General features: G+C 36.8%; 1 protein-coding gene across 4 annotated transcripts in view; it reads left to right on the top strand.

The window, feature by feature from the left end:
- Positions 1 to 14,679, top strand: part of KDM4C (lysine demethylase 4C) — a 360,071-nt gene that overhangs the window by 179,200 nt on the left and 166,192 nt on the right. The window lies entirely within an intron of this gene.

Genomic DNA, 14,679 nt, shown 5'->3' with positions numbered 1-14,679 from the left:
CATGAAGCATAACCTCTTATTTATGATAGTTTTTCAGGTTGCAGCATCTAGAGGTAGAAAATAATGGCTTTGGCATAAGCTCTTTTACTTGTAATGCCCAACAAACACATGCAAATTCTCCCTGGCACACAGCTTCTAAGGAAGATTATGCTCTGCATAATGCCACCTGTCATCACTTTTGATACTTATTTCTATCACAAATCCTTTACTATGTTTTATAATAAATAGTACGAACTAAACCTACCATTCATTTTCTTTGCAAAATGGGTAGTTGCAAGACCGAAATCTATGTCCTAGCTTTCATGGAGGTTTTTGGCATTTGCCTCTTCATTCTTCATTGAAATCTTTCTTTTCAATAGGGTACTTTTTTCTTTCCAGTCAAGAGAAGGCTGCATTTTGACCACTTAGAGCTTGTCAAAACCATAATGAAAAATTTTTTCTCTTTGGTTTTGGCAGCCATGTGGCAGTGGCAGCCAAGTCATCAAAGAATATTTGTGGATGATGATCCCACCACCATGGTAAGAGATGAAACATAGAGAAGACTGATTCTCAGCAGGTCGTACCATCCATTCTTCTGTGCACAGAACCATTGTTCCTTCCCAGAATTATGGTGTGTTGCAGACAATCTCTGTTTGCATGCCTCTGTGAGTGGGTATTTAGTCTTACAAACTTGGTGCCAGGGTGTGGTGGGTATTCTCTGATAGAGACATGAGTATTGTCTTTGAAATGAAACCAGGACCATGTTACCATGGAATCATGTCATCTGAGGCAGAGTGGTGACAGGGTGCTCTGTGCTGATGTTTGAAGTCAAAGACCTGGGCCTGCATACTGGCTCTACTCTTCACTTGCTAGACAACCTTGTGCAAACTGCCTAGCCCTCTGACCCTCACATTCCTCTACAGTAAAATGTGCACAGTTCAAGTGTATATATTTATGGTGGCAATAATAAAAAGTATTATCATCAGAAACCTACAGAATCCATGTTTGAGGGCCATTGAGATGTTGGGTGGTGAGATGATATGACCTTCAGGTATATTACTCGTTCAACAGAAAGAGAACAATTGCAGACACACAACCATTAGTGGCATTAAGCTAATCCTGATTTTGCAACCAGCATTTGGAGTTTTGCTATTGAATAGTAGTCTTTTGGTTTCTTTTTAATTATTTGTTGATTTTCTTTTCATTGCAGAGCAAAGAAAGTTTTATCCAACTAGGTGTTTCCAAAACTGATTCATAATGCTGTCTTTTCCCCATCAATTCCACAACCTTTCCAAACAATTAACAACAATAAAAACAACACAATTACAAAGAAACTAGTAAAAGAGTGTTTTCAGTAGAAATCACTTAATTATTATGATGGCAGCTAAGGAAAAATAATAATATAACTCTGAGTAAGAAATCATTATTTCTTTTTTTGAATAGTTCTATTAAGTTTAAGATACATTTGTGTTCTGTCATATGTATGATAACATTATTGTCATGGGAGAGAGGAAATAATAGATTTTACTAGAAGGTATTGTGGAGTCCTAAAGAGAAATCACAGGATCCCTCTTATGCCTCCCTTTCAAAGCCTAGACCCTGGAATAAAACATACATAGTCATTCCCACCCTTTTTCTTCTGTTTCTGAGATATCTGGGAACCCATAGACCAAACGACTTAGCTTGATGCATAGTTCAGACTCTTTCTCTAAAAAATAGAGGTGGGAAGATACAAGCTGGAGAGCTCCAAGCTTTCTTCCTGGTTTGATAGTCCTTTAAAACACTCTGTTCTTGGACCATTCCTCCTTACACGGCTGTAGATCAAGGAGAGGATGTTGGTTCTCCCTTCTCTTTTTATGCTGTTGATCTGTTTGTTGCATCATTGTCATGTTCCTTTGAATTTTAGGCTATAATGTCTGTCAAGGAGCTCTTGGAGAATATATTTTGTATTGTTATATCTGAGCTTTTACTTGCCTAATAAATATTAAGCATTCTGACTATCACTTGCCTGTGGTTATCATAGGACAGTGCCACCCAATGTCACATCCTTACTCTGAACAACTGGAAAAGCCGTTTAGTGGATTTTTTTACACTGGTCACATTTACTGAGGATGTATGTGGCTACTATCATTCCTCTAGATTTGTTTCAATTTATGAGTTCCTATTATAGTTCATAAGACAACTGCAAGGACTATAAGTGACCTGTAATTTATAGCCATGGTATGTTAATTCTGTGAAATGGTAGTCTAGTTAGGCTTGTAAGAATTACGTCTGCACTTATAAGTTGTTTACACGAAACAGCAGGATAGAGATGTGTGTCTTCCTTTGAATAGTAATAAGAGGAAATGCCTGTCAACTTAACTTATCACCAGACATGTTCATATTTAAAGCCCTTTATAGTGAAATAAAAGGTTGACCTAAAGATTATTGTTACTGCAGACTTGACAGTAGCTGTGACTGTGGTATATAAATACTATAAGGGCCTTGACTCGCATAGTAAAAGCTGGGTAGCTCGCATGGAAAGCTGTTACATGAGGCGAATGTTCTTGGATGTAGAAACGGTTAATGTAATCCTTCCAATCACTAATTTGAGAGGACATCTGGTTCAAGTCCCTGAGAGGTCCCTGTCAGGTCAGGAACTTCCCCGTGTCACATGGTGGAACTGAAATCTCGGCCAGTGTGTCTTCCCCCAAAGCCTCTCTGCTCCAGGGCAGAACTGCAGACTTGCCCTTTTCACAATACGCCTCCTCTCTCATTCCACAACCTCTCTGAGGCAGTAGAAGGAAGAAACAATGGCAGGAGGTATTTAAAGAATGTCATATGCAAAAAGATGGTTTAAAATTCACACTGACACAAATTTTCACACACGCACACATCTGTTCATGCCATACTTGAGTGCCTACCTCGTGCCTGGCTGCAGGGTTAAGCAGAGTGTCGCAAGCACTAGACAGATGGGCCCTGTCCTCAAGTAGTTTAGACCAGTGTAAGGTTTCTTCACCTTAGCGCTGTTGTCATTTTCAGCAGCATCCTGCCCTCTACACACTGGATGCCAGTAGTAGCTTCCAGTTGTGACAACCAGAAATGTCTCCAGGCATTCTCAGAGACCTCTTGGGGGTCAGGAGTGGAGATTGGGCAGAAATGCCTGCAGTTGAGAACTGGGCTTGTGGGCACTACTGGTGTGGAAGACAGACAAGCACACAGGAAAATAACTACTTGTAAGTCCTAATAAGTTTAGAATGGGCTAAACACGAGCCAAGGAGTGAGTGCTGTGAGAGAAAATGGGGAGAGGTGGCTTCCAGGAGTGCTTTGAAATACAGTCCTCCTCCCAGGCTGATACTTAACCACAACGCAGTGCGTCTTTAATAGCTATGCAAGTTTGTTTATATTATGTCAGAATTGTGACTTTTCAAGCATTAAAAAATTTTGTCTACCAAAGGAGGTATCTAAAATTCTTTTTTTATAGAAGTTTAATATTGTTAGTGCTGAATAGCCAGGGAATATCAAAGGATGGCTTTATAATTTTGGAGTGATACTTACCTATTGCAGTCCTGCCTTCAAGTAGTTCCATGTGTGCAACAGTGAACAGGGGCTGATGAATTGAAGGTCCTGTACAAGCACAGAGAGAAGAATCAGGTGGTTTGCTTATAAGTTTAGCACATGGTATTTATTATTACTGACTTACTAAGCCTAACTCCTGAAATGTATCTACCTACTTTCCATCAGAGATAAAAGTGACTGTACAAACTTTTGTGTAAAGTTTAGTGTAGAAAGTCACATTTCAACTATCTCTCATCAGAAGGGATGTAGCATTTATAGATAGCATAATTCATTGGTAATTCATAAACTGTCTTTTCATATTACCTTATCTTAAACTGTAACTTAAGTTAAAAATTATAGTAGTAAATGTTTATTCTTAGAATTCAAACTCGTGATTGTAACATGCAAAGTAAGGGTCTGTGACTCCCTCAAACAAAAACAAAAACTAGTAACCTCTTTGGTGGTTTTTAACAGTGTTATTTTCTGTAATCTCTTCACTACCGTAGTTATTTTCTCATGTAATTGCTTTTCCTACATAGAAATTGCCATCATTTCATGTTCTTTCCTCTACTGGCCCATGATGTTTGAAGGATGTTGTTAATGCAGTTTCTGTGCACCACTGAGTGTGTGCATTAATCAGAGACTATGAAATACTTGTTCTCTCAGATTCATTGATAAATCATTATAAATTGTAACTCAGCTACTGGCTAGGTTATGTTTGCTAACATCCACCCTGTTATGTACCTATGTCTCAGAGGTAGGGAAATGCGGAGTCATGGTGGGATACATGATGAGCACAGGTGGTTCCATGGGATATGACTTCGAAGAAAATGAAATAAATTGATTGACTGATAAAAGCAAGAAGGGACTGATGATGACTGAATGTCTTTATAGCCAGTAAAAACTCAGCTGCGTCAGCATCAGCATCAGCATCCTCAATGAAAGGTGCTTACATCATAGCATAAGCTCCCTTCTTATGGCACTGTTTGCTCTGGTTGGCATGGTTACTGACCAAACGTGGGTCCACTTGCCCCTCCTAGCACAGTAAAACCAATCTACTGACACCAGGTTGTTGTGAAGGAAAATACAGCATTTATTGTTCGGCGCCAAACAAGGAGTCCAGATAGCTGATGCTCAAAAGGCCTGAACTCCCTGATGGCTTTCAGGGATAGGTCTTTAAAGACAAGGTGAGGGAGCAGAGTTGTGGGATATGTGATTGTTCTACTGGTTGGTTGGTGGTGAGGTGATCCGGAGTCAACATCATCATCATTCTGGTTCCAGCCGGTCTGGGGACTCAGTGCTTGTAGTCAGCATACAGTTAACTTTTACCTGGTGGAGGTTTCATTCTTGGCAAAACACCTCAAAGGACATGGCTCAGAAAATTATCTCTAGCCCGTGAGGAGAAACTAAAGGTCCTTGACTTTGTTTAATGGCTAAGCTATCATTATTTTGTCTTACTTGACTGTTTTCCTTTGTTTCTGCGTTTTCTTACTTCTCTGATTAAATTTATTCTTTGAAACTCAGGGAAGGCCTAGGATACTGAAGTTTTTCTGCAAACAAGTGGCAGGTGTGAAGGACATGAGATGGGGGAGGGAAGGCTGTCCTGGGAAGGCCTCATAGGGTCCTGCTCGGTTACACCAGTAGCTGAAGAAAAACTTACACCTAATGCATTTGAAGACCAGATGTCGATAACCCAAACAGTTTTTTCCAGACTGACCTTTGGATACTGAATCCATTAATGTTCAGATGAGTTAAGGATAATTGAGATTTTCACGTTCTGTGGTCATCACATAGTTAGGCCTTATGAAAGCAACACTTGCAGTTTCTTTTTTAAACAAAATATGCACAATGATTATTTTAATTGGTTTGGTTTTACTAAAGGAAAAAGATGTACTATAAATGCTTTAAGCTTTTACATTTTTACATAATAAATCTTCTGAAGTCAACGTGGGAGATCCAGTAAAATAAGTTGCTTATTTCTTTGTTCCATTAAAGGAGGAAAAAAGACATCCATCAGCCTAAATGGCTGCTGGAGCCCTGGCATAGATTTATTTGTTTCTATTTCAGTGAATACTCTGGGTATTAGGATCGTCATATGTAAAAAGCAATAGGTAGCAGAAAACTTTAACTTACCTATTTCTTCTTAAAATCTCGTATAATATTTTCATGACTGAAAAGAAGAGCTCAGCATCAAGAATCAGCTACTGACACCCCCCATAATTCACTAGACATGCACGACAATTGCAGAGCTGAAATGTGAAATCCCAGACCTTTAAAATATTTTACAAGATACTTTCTTTCCATAGCCTTTAATGGACATTGGTTTCATAGAATTGTCTTAAAATTAATTAGTAATGAATTGCAGAACCCGGCTGCCTGGGTTTGAATCATGGCTTTACTGAAGACATTGGGCAAACTACTTAACTTTTCTGTGCACTGGTTTTCTCATTAGTTAAATGGGCATAATAAGCACACCAGCCTCCTAGGGTTGAATTAGTACATGTAATGTGCTTAGAACCATACCTGGCATTTAGTACGTGCACCATGCAAGTGACAGATAAGTAAATACTTTTTTTTTTAGTGTTAATAATTTATTGTTGAAAATATATCCAAGGACACATTTATTTCATTCAATTTATTACTTCATGCAAAAAGTACTTATTGACCCCCTTGATTGAAAGTTGCAGTGATGAGCTAGATAAGCATGAACTTTGTCTTCTCACAGGCAAGGCTTAGAGGCTGACATTTATAAAATAATTACACCTCTAATTACTTAATTATGATGTTATTTGTGCCACACATTCAGGGCACTGAGTTATTTGCAGTAGGGGGAACCGGCCTAGTCTGTATGCATTTAAGGTGAAATATGAAGAATGTTAGCTAGATAAGTATGCTTGGTTATAGCAAGAGGATGAGAGGTTTCCAGTAGAGGCAGCAGTACATAGGAAGATGAGTCATGTAGTGTAGGAATAACGGTGGAGAAAAATGACAACACCAGAGTTGATGGTGTTGTTTTTATTGTTTTTTAAATTCATAAGATCTGCTCTTTCCCCTGTTATGTGCCCTGTTGTCTGTCCTCCTGCACATTCTTCCAGAGCAGCAACCCTCTTTCCACCTCAGTCTTCCTCATGAGCTCAAACCACCCCCACTGGCCACCCCCAAGCAGCCTGTGCATTCTTGTACTACTTGATGGTGCTTCCATCTTTTTTTATCCTACTTTTTCTTGCCATCACCTTTTCAACTATTCCTAGGTCAGCTGTTCCTCAATGTTTGAAAAATGGGTAAAAAGAAGCTTCTTTTGAAACTGATAATTTAGACTATTTGAACACTAAAAAAATAACTTGGTATTTTATTGACTAAGGAATTCTTGCTTATTTTTGCTTATGACCTAAGAAATATTCTAGATCAGAATTTTTTTTCTGATCATCAAAGGACTAGCTTAAGTTAACTTCTGCCTGTATTATTCAACTAAATAGTCTTTTTATATTTATCCATATTTTAAAAATCTTTTGATCCCTGTTTCTTGAATGCCAAATCTTAGAAAAACGGGAGTTCCTAAGAGGCTTCTTCTGTGGTTTCTTTCTCCATTACTACATCTTGGGAGTTACCTCATTTTAATGAGAATCATTATTAGTAGGAAATAAAAGGGAAAGGTGGTTCTGGATAAGCATAAGGATATATAAACTTAAATTAGGCAGTTTGCAGGGAAACACCTAAAACCACACATCTATTTTAAATTCTTTAATATAGATATATATTAGGGCTGAACTATGGTAAGGTGAGGGTACTTGATAAGCAAGCAGCATTTATCTCCAGAACACAAGTGTATTTTGCAGGTTTCTCCAGAACCAATAGGATGTATATATGTAAAGAGATTTATTATAAGCAATTGGCTCTGATTATGGAGACTGTGGAGTGCTACGATCTGTAATTGGCAAGGAATAGATGATGTTTTAGTTCTAGTGTGGAGCCAGGACAGAACCCTTGTCCCAGCTCATTCAGTCAGGCAGAAGGAGTTCCCTCTTGTTCCTGATCTGGTCAGACTTTCTGTTTTATTCAGGCCTTCACCTGATTGGATGGGACCTTCACATTAGAGAGAGCAGTCTGCTTTATTCATTGTACCTTTGCACACACACCCACAATAATGTTTGATCAGATGCCTGGGCACCCTATGGTCAAGGTGACACGTAAAGGTAGCTATCACAACAAATTTGGTTTAATATTAAAAAATCAAGTCAGTTTAATCTACTGTATTAACAGAATAAAGGAGAAAAACCATATGATCACTTTAATAAATGTAGAAAAAGAAACACTCATTTCAGATTAAAAATTCTTGAAGGAAATTTGTAAGTGTAAGTAATCTACAATGTAAGTTAAGTAAGTGTAAGAAGTCTACAATGAATATTATATGATGTGGTGAGATATCACATGGTTCCTCCCTAAGGTTTGGAGCAAAATGAGAATTTTCATTCTCACTACTTCTGTTTGTTATTTCCTAAAGGGCATGAAGATAAAAAAGAAGTAAAACTATCCCTTTTGTAGATAGTATGATTGTTTATAAAGACTATATCTAACATGTGGGTCTAGATCTTCTTCAGTAGAAGAGAAGAGAAGAGAGAACCCAAAATAGACCCACACTTATTTGGCACTTAATTTTTGTCAGTGGTACCAAAGTGATCCAGTGGGAAAAAAGGAGTCTTCAATATTTGTGAAAAAAAAAAAAAAGATCCTTGAATCCCACCACATACAACTACTAATTCAAGGTGAATCCTAGACCTGAAAGAGAAAACCGAAATACAAACTTTTGAAAGAAAATATAGGAAAATATCTTTATAGCTTGGAGATAGAAAGGGGTTTCTTAAATCATGGAAAGCAGTAATTACAGCAGAAAAATATTGATGAGTTAGACTTCATTAAAGACTTCTCATTAAAAGACATCATTAAAAAGAGCCAAATTAGGAGAAAACTTTGCAAAACATATATCTGATAAACAACTGGTATCTGGGACATATTGAGGACTCAAACACCTTGATAAAACAGCAAAAATATCTCAAAAAGTGGGCCAAAAATTTAACAGACTCTTCACAAAGGAAGATGTGAAAAATCATAACGTATTCACATAAAAACTTGCACATGACTGTACACGTGTTCCCAGTGGTTTTTTTCATAATAGGGGCTTGGCTGCAAAGTTGTTGGGGAGACTGGAGGAGTAAAAGGCTGTGTAAGGAAGATGGTGTAACCTGAGCTTCGGAACAGCAGGGAGATTCATGCCCCTGCGTTCCTCAGCCTTGGCCTGAGGTTGCCCCTTCTCCAGCAGCCTGATGCTGGAATCTCTTCTTTCTTTCTTCTGCCTTCTAATCTCTCCAAGCCTGCCTCACATCAGAACCAAATCAGAACCCCTTTTTTCGTGGGACAGCTCCATGGAGTGAAGAGTTCAGAAGGACGGGGCTGGTGCTGATTATCAGCACTCTGTATCCTCTAATGTCAATATATTGTCCGTTTTTAGGAGCACTGATATTGATGGCAAAAAGATACAGGCTCAGGTCTTCACTCCACCACTTGTTTAATTCATGACCTTTGGCTAATTATAGATTCTTTGTATCCTATATTAGTAAACAGGGATATTAATAGTTTCTCATAGGAATGTGAACGTTAAGTGAGATAATGCAGGCACCGAATCAGTGAGAAAATGCTTTACGTTTATCACCGTGCCTGGTACATACTTAGTACCTAGTAAGTGAGAGATGTGTGCTGCTGTAACCATCAGCTTGATTTCTTTTTCATTACAATCAATTCAAACCTTTTTAAAAGTAAGAACTGGTATTTAAGATATCAGTTCCTCTGTCTTACACTTAGGAAGATAGAAGACTAGACATAGATGAAAAAAATACCTCTCCCGGTGAAACAGTTCTTCATGCTGCACCCCCTGTAGGAATTTCACGTTCTGCTCAGTCAGGCCTTCTCAGAGGCAGGACTTCTGATCTGTGATAGACAAGATTCTTGGATGTTGCTGCTGCCAAGTAATAATTAAGTTAAACTGCTCCATAAAAAAATATAAAAGGGAAGTAAAGTAGTTGAATGTTAAAAAAAAAAAGAAAAAAGAAAAAAATACACGTTTACTTTGAACTGCTGGAAGTCCAGAGTAAATGTTCTTTTTTAAATTTGAAATTCCAATAACTTTTGTAGTTCGATGCCAATAAATTAATATTATCTTCTGATATATATATAACTCATTTTCAGGCACTTAGTAGTTTTTATATCTTTGTGGTTACAGGTTGCTATCTTTCTGACATTTTATTATTAAAATTAGTATTTGGATCTGAGTAGTAAAGTGAGATGGTATTTTAGATTAGGCTTTTAAAATAATGTATTTTACACTGGGTGTTTAAAAATTTAATGTCTGTTCTGGGACAGTGGAGTACGTGACTTCTGTAGGTTTAATAATTGCTATTAGTAATAATAGCTTAATTGCTATTTTGATGTTTCTCTCTTGATGCTGTAGAGACAAAAATGACTTGGCTTCCAGGTGGCTGTTAAAACCAATTAAGGGTTTAAATGCCGGTCACAGCACACCCAGTGCTCTGCCTTAGTCTCCCCTCTGACTGGGTCTCTCCGACTCCATGAGGAAGATTTTTCCGTTTTGATTTAATGGAGCACTACTACAGCCTGTGTTTATTTACTAGTACATATAGAACATTCCTGGTTTTTTATTTCTTGACAGTTGATGGATTGTAATAGGCAGTCACATCTGAGGAAATGAAACTTCAACCCTGTAATAATTTCTTATTACACATATTGATAAATAATCCTCACTCTGATTATTGTGTAAGCTAGCTGTACAGATGGGGAAGGTGCTTTTTTGGCACCAGAAATGTTGTTGGATGGAATTGTTTTAAAGTGGTTTTTACTACGTGGCAGAATTTAAGGCTGATACTGGCTATGTTTATGATTATTTTCTGGACTCAGTCCAGTTTGGATTTAAATGTATTAAAAAAATACATGTGAATATGAGGAAATGTAGGTCATTAAAATTGCATTTATAATGTAGCCTTTTTCTTTGAGAACATTTGGACTGATTAATGAGTTTCTGTGGAGTGAAAATAGAGCACATCCTACCAATTGGCTTTCTAGATTTTATCAGTGGACCCGTTGCCTCTGGGGTAGTAGAGGACTTCTGATGTCCAGAGCTTGTTAATCACCATTACAACAATGACAATTCTACATGTAATTTGAATTAACCAAATTCTTCAAGAGTGGACATAGAGTTAGAAATCTGAGTTGTAGTTTGTAGCTGTGTGGCATTTGATGGACAAAAAAAGTGTTCCTTAACGTTTATGACATGTTTCCATTAATTAAGGCATTCTCTCTATATTTGCTAATGAAATACTTTGAGGTCTTCTAATCAAAAGTTCTACATAATGATCAAGTAATTCAAGTTTTAAATAAATTTATGTGTATAGAAATGAAGCAAGTAAGTAATTCAGATATAGTGTGGACAGCATTAGATTTTCATTTTCACATTTGTCTTGCTTCTTACATGACTGGCAATATTCCAGTGTGTGGAGATCATTCAGCTGGTACTTCTGGAGCACATACTATATGCTGGTGATGGATATACAACTGGAAACAGATCCTAGCCCTGTCCTCATGGAATGGAGTATTCTAGGGCAGGAAACAGACCAAACCAAACCAACATACAAACATGATTAAAATTGTTGTAAGTGATCTGAAGGAAAAGAAAGGTGCTAGGAAATGAAACACTTTTGGTTTGAGATAAATATAGAGAAATCAAGAGTGAGAAACTTCCTCACTTAAGAAAGTGATCCATCTATTTATGGATGTTTCCACTCCAAGTGTGGGCTTTAGTCCATGCAGCCTCTTAATGCTGCGCCCTCTTCCAGCTGTACCACCACCTCTGTCCCCTCATTGCTCACCCCAAAATCGGATTTAAGGAACTAGAGTTGTCTCTCACATATATATATATGTGCATTTTAGGTAGATACACCTATATGTATATATTACATCTGCGGTCTTGTGTATAACTGTTTTCTCCACTTACTGGTAATGCTTTTCCATATCATTAAATGTTCTACCATGAGTTTTTAAAGGAATATCCTTTTATTTCTAGAAAAAATTTCCATCCATTTTTTAGATCTTTGATAAACATTGCTGAGATGAACATTCTTAAACATAAACTGGTATATTAAGTAATAATGATTTCCTTAGTAGAAGTCCCCAGTTGTTACATTACGGATCACAGACTATTTATATTTTAAAAGATTTATTACATATTTAAAAGGTCTATTATGTGTTCCTAAGTTATTGGCATGATTTATTCTTAACAGGTTACAAGTTGGTTTAATGCAGCTTCATTTTTGCTATTTTTGAGTCTGAAGTCAAGCAACTAATAGGAACAGTCATGGAAATTAGCTCTGTATGTTGCATCCTTGTTGGCCTTAAACTGATTTAAATCCTTTTTTTCTCATCTTAATTTCTTAGAATAATAATGAATCCTCTTATAAGAAATGTTTTTCCATAGACTTCCTTATTAATGGTGTTCTAAATTTGGCCAGAGAGAAATTGAAGAAACACTTAAAAATCCATTGTGTGTTTTTCTATCTTCTCTTTGTTTTTCTGCTGGTTCATGTTGAGTATATCCACTTTCTCCCCCCTGCTTTAAATCTTTTCACAAAATTAATAACAGAGAAAAGATAATAGCAGTGCCAGACTTTTTCTCATGCTTGAGTGGGAACGCAAGAATTGCCAGAAAAAATGAATCTGAGATGCTGAATTATTTACTTATAGTACTGTGTGGTTTTTTAAGGAAGTGTTGCTGAAAAAGTATCTGTTATCAGTCAATGTAAAAAATTTTATTTCCAACAAGGTTATTTATTTTCCTTTTATTATTTAATGTTAAATTTCTGACCATATGGTTAACATTAGAAAGCCTGAAATAAATTATATTCTTCCTAAAGGCATTAATTTTTTGGTCTAGTTAGATCTTATCAGGTTGTTTCCTGTTGGAGAAATAGTGCCAGAGAGTTTTTAGATGGCAAGAGACATGTGATCAGAGTGCACTGAGTATCGAATATTGTTTATGACATGACTGTTAAATAAATAAAGGTTTCATTTTCCCTAAAAATATATTAAAAGTTCAGTATAATATACATTTTTAAATATGGTAACCTAGAATTTATTTGAAAAGTAACAAGTTTCGTTTCTCCCAAACAGGAGCACCCTTGGTATATATAGTCAGCTCTCCAAATCCTTGGGTTCTGCATCCATGGGTTTAACTGTTGATTGAAAATATTAGGGAAAAAAATCCAGAAAGTTCCAAAAAGTAGAACTTGAATTTGCCACCCTCTTTGGCAGCTCTTTATGTAGCATTTTCATTGTATTTATGATTATTCCCATGGCATCTATGTTGTGTTAGGTATTATAAGTATTCTACAGAAAATTTAAAGTATATGGCAGGGTATACATTAGTTAAATGCAAATACTACACCATTTTATGCAAGAGGCTTGAGCATCTGCAGATTTTGGTATCTGAGGGCAGTCCTGGAAGCAATCCCCCATGGATCCCGAACTTATGTTCTAGGGGTTGCATTATGCGTACATTACCATTTTGTTAATTTTTCCCCTCATTTGTTCTTCCCTCTTCCCCTTTAGAAAAACTATTTCTTTACTAACAGTATTTGCTACATTGATATTTGTGTTTGAACTGTGCGAAAAAGATGGAAGAGGGTTTGAGGATGTTGCCTTCATCTCCAATTCCGCAGAAGTGAAGAGGTGAACATCACACATTTCTATTGTGAAACCTAGGGGATGGCTAGTTCTGTGTTCAGCCCCTTGAATTACTTGGCATGTTCCTATGTACTTAGTGGATGCTCAGTGAATTGGAAATTGAAAATCCCAGAGATGCTGGGAGGTAGGATACTGAGTTGCGTCTCTGGAATCTTTGTTTCCCATTCGCTATCCTTGTGTCATCCAGCAAGTCATTTAGTGGTTTTGTGCCTCATTTTCTCATCTGTGAATTCTGATGTTTGGGGCATATGATTTATTTCCTAAGTTTCATTCCAAGTGAAGGATGAACTTCTATTTGTGTCCAATTAGTCATTACAGAATACCAGAGAGACTCTCAAAAGTCAATATATCTGAGCATCATAGGAAAAAGATTATATGTTGTATACTTCTATGCCATTTCTGTCAGCCCTCTCATACATGATCTTCTAGACTTTTAGGAGCAAATATTTATATTCATAAAACACTTAGACTCCCCCAAATTCTTCAGAGCCCTATTTTTATCTGATCTTGCCCAACTTTATCACCCATATAAAATGTGACATGCAACACATGAATTCAGAACAAAATAACTTCATCTGTTCCCCAGTACTAAAGAGTTTAGTTTCATGCTGTGTTTTACATGGCACTGTGGGAGTGGGTTGTATAATATCTGTAACTCTGAAGTTCCATAACCTTTCTATCAGATACTCAGGTAAGTGTTGAGAAGCAGAAATTCTAAAAATAATTCCTACAGAATTTTTTAGAGACCCCTGGAGCAAGCTATTTGAATCCATTCCCCTTCTTTTTGCATAGTTTTTCTTTGTCTGTTTGAGCAGTGTTCCCGTGGGTCAGAAAGATAGAGTTTCTAGTCCCATACTTTAAATTGCTTTATAATTGCCTTACTTTATAAGGGAGACATATCCTGGCATGGTGAAGCCTGAAAATATTCGGAAGAAATTAATCTGAACCTATTAAAAGTAGGGGAGCAGAGGAAAGATATTTTGGAAAGTTGTCAGCTAGACTGGGTAAACTCTGTCAACACAGCATGATGTCAGCATAAAAAGCAAAAATAATGAGACCCAGACATTTGTTCTTAACTACAATTTTAACTTGGTTATGGGTCATAGAAAAACAAGTTTGGAGTATAAAAATATTGCCCACATTTAAATTAAAAATCATTTAAAATATGTTCAATTAAATATGGTTTGTTTTTGAAATGTCCACAGAGGAATGGTTATGAGTATGGGCATTGTTCTGGATTTGAATCTGGTAAGGACTATATTAGTTAGCTGTGTGACCTTGGGCAAATTAACTTAAATTCTCTGAGCCTGTTTCTTCATATGTTTAAAAAAGGTTACTTATTAAAAAAAGTATTTTTAA

Source organism: Vicugna pacos, chromosome 4, assembly GCF_048564905.1.
Source record: "Vicugna pacos chromosome 4, VicPac4, whole genome shotgun sequence".
NCBI lineage: Eukaryota > Metazoa > Chordata > Mammalia > Artiodactyla > Camelidae > Vicugna > Vicugna pacos.
Note: the sequence above shows the minus strand (reverse complement) of the source record. Positions and strands in the feature narration are given on the sequence as shown.